The following is a 3,112-nucleotide window of genomic DNA, read 5'->3' as shown; positions in this document are numbered from 1 at the left end:
CTGTATGCCTGTGTCCAAACTCATCAAGTTACATATGTTAAAACATGTGCAGTGTTTTTTTGTATATTAATTATACCTCAAAAATCTACTTGTTTCTACCCACCCCACGACTTTAAATCAATCCCAATAAAGCTGTTCTTTTAAAAAAGAAAAGAAAAACCAAAGGAAGGGAAAGTTCGGAGCCCCGTAGAAAGGAGACGTCCCTTACCGAGCCGACTTCTAATCTCACGCAAGTTTCTAGATGGCGGATGCAGGGAAGCTCAAAGAGAGTCAACTCCACGCCCTCCCCAGCCTGTGATTGGCCCTCGGGTCTCTCTGGTTCCTATCAGGTGCGTCTCCGGGCGTCCCGCCCCCTCTGTTGCAGCGTGTCCGGGGATAGGGCAAGAAGCCACCAAGACCCAGCTGCTACAGGTAATCGCAGAGGCCTTCTTTTTTAGGTGTAAATCACCCCCACCTGGGAGAGGAGAGGCAGAGATGGGTTTCTAATTAAAAGCATCTGATGTAAATGGAATCTTCCGAAGTGAGGCCACGGATGTGAATACCTCTCCTACCATCTGAGGGGTCTTGTAGAGAGCAATGAACGACGAGAGAAATCAAGAGTGCCTGAGGCCTCAGGTGCAGAGAACAGACTAGTGGTTGCCAAGAGGGGGGGGTGAGGAGGGGGAGGGAAGGGCTGGGAGTTTGGGGTCCGCAGATGCAGACTATTATATATTGAATGGATACACAACAAGGTCCTACCGTAGAGCACAGGGAACTATGTTCAATTTCCTGGGATAAACCATCATGGAAAAGAGTATGAAAAACTATGTATATATATGTATAACTGAATCACTTTGCCGTACGACAGCAATTAACACAGCATTGTACATCAACTACAATACAATTTGTAAAAAGCGTCCTTGAGGCCTGAAAACCACAGAGGCAACCGCATCTCGGGACCATTTCTTCTCCCAATGCCGGGAAAACCACCTGTGACTCTGTTCCATCCTAACACGGAGGCTTTTATACTGAAGTCAGGAATGAGACAGATGGTCTCAAGGCCACCACTAAGTGGCGTCCTGTTGGAGGTTTTCGCCAATTAAATTAGCAATTTTGACTACAATGTTAACTAATTTAACTCACCCCTGGAGGGAACTAGGCTTCCTAGTTCCTGTCAGAAACATCTCCCAAAGCAGAAGGAAAATGCACTTGGTCTCCCCCACCTTCCAGCTTCATAGGCTATGGGGATCCAGGAAGTTGACAATTGTAACCAATTTTAAATTTAAATCAGCAATTAGGAAGCAAGTAAAGAAAGGCATAAGAATTGGGAAGGAACCGGTAAAACTATCTGTGTAGATGACTTGATTACATTTCAGAAAACCCAGAAGACCCCAAGGAAATCTACTACCAATATATGTGTTTATATATATATGTCTCTGTGTGTGTCATTTTCCTACATGCTCTGTCTCTGAGTCTCCTTTGACAGGGTCTCTTGCTTTGGGACCCACATTAGGTCCCGGTGATACTGAAACCCTCCTTTTGCTTAGTAAGATTACCTTCCAAATAGAGGAGATGCTCATCTGAACAAGATCATCCAATTCATTGCTGTAGATGTCTTCCGTTGGATGCAGCACCTTTGGGCTGACCACAGTGTTAGCCCTCCGTAGTTTGGGGAACACTCCGATCCTGTGATTTTTCTAACGTTGCTTGTTCTTCTGAATCCAAGAGGTAGAGGAGCAGATCCTTCACAAATTGGAAGCACCTGTGAGAATAAGCCTTGTAGCCCAACTCCTCTGACCGAGGATGCTAAACGCTTTCAATTCTGTGCCATGAAGAAGAATGATAACGTGCCAGCCCCAGCCAATGGGAAGGGAGGATGCACGTTGCCCAGAACCCCGGAGCCTATTAAGGTGGAAAGTGGGGTAGACCAAGTGCTTTTTCTTTCTGCTCTGGGAGATGTTTGTGACAGGACGGAGAAAGAAAGCCTAATCCCCTTCAGCGGTGAGTGCTGTTCTCCTGTCTCTTCTATCTCCTACTTTTCCACATCGCTTTCTTACAGTTACTATATCAGATCCTTGAGTTCACCAGGTCCAGTTGAGCTCAGTTTGCTCTCCTTTTTCCAGTTCCTTGAGGTGTGAAGTTAGGTTATTTATTTGAGGCTTTCCTTTTTTCTTAAAGTAGACTTTTTCTTTTTGCTCAAATATCGGAATAACAGAATCAAGAGGGGAGGTGAAGCTTAGGTAGCGTGGCTACTTAAGAGGTGGTCATCATACACAGGGAGGTTGCAATTCTCCAAAACGACTGCAGTGAATTGAAGGAGATACGACTTTGAGCCAGTGCCCAATACGCGGTGACTTAAGTATCCGGGAAGTGCTCGGGTGATGGAGATGAGAGTTAACAGATGATAGTACATAAAAAAGATAACTCAGAGAAGCAATAGGATACAAGTAGTAGGTAGACCAAGGCGAAAGCCCCACTCCCCCTAGTGGCTTCATTCTTTTCTCCTCCACGTTCCACTTTTTACACACAATAAACACGATGGAAGAAGACAAAAGAAAGACATATGGTGGAGAAAATTCAAGAAGGTGCATAGAAGGGAATAAACCTTTGATTCCAGGTGCTTTTTATAAATTCCCATTGAGCCTTTAAAATAATCATGGTATAGAAGGAAGCCCTGAGTCATTGCTAGCTATGATGAACCAGGCACTGTCTTAAACGTACTTGTGAGTGTACCTGTTTGAGAATCCTCCCAACCCCAGAAGCACAGATGATAAGATCCCGGTATCAGAGATGAGAAAAAAGGCGCAAAGGGGCTCTGCAGTTTTCCCAAAGTCACCTTGCTAATAAGTGGCATAGAGAATAAAAACTACAAAGTGGTTTTGAGTCTAAACACTGAGCCCCAATACTGGAGGGGCTCCCAGGTTTTTCCGCAGGCCAGAGGCTCTTTGAGGAAGGGAGGGGAAGAGGCTATCCAGCACATGATATGCTCCATCACATACGGATTACATAAATCTGTCCCCTGGGGTGGTGTTCTCACGTTCTTATAACTTCATGTCTCCTCAGGTCGCATCTCTTCTCTCTTCCAACCGGTCCTCTTTGTTGCTGGCGCCGAGGCCCTCGGCCCTGAGTAAAG

This window comes from Kogia breviceps, chromosome 18 (assembly GCF_026419965.1).
Source record: "Kogia breviceps isolate mKogBre1 chromosome 18, mKogBre1 haplotype 1, whole genome shotgun sequence".
In the NCBI taxonomy this organism is placed as follows: domain Eukaryota; kingdom Metazoa; phylum Chordata; class Mammalia; order Artiodactyla; family Physeteridae; genus Kogia; species Kogia breviceps.
Note: the sequence above shows the minus strand (reverse complement) of the source record.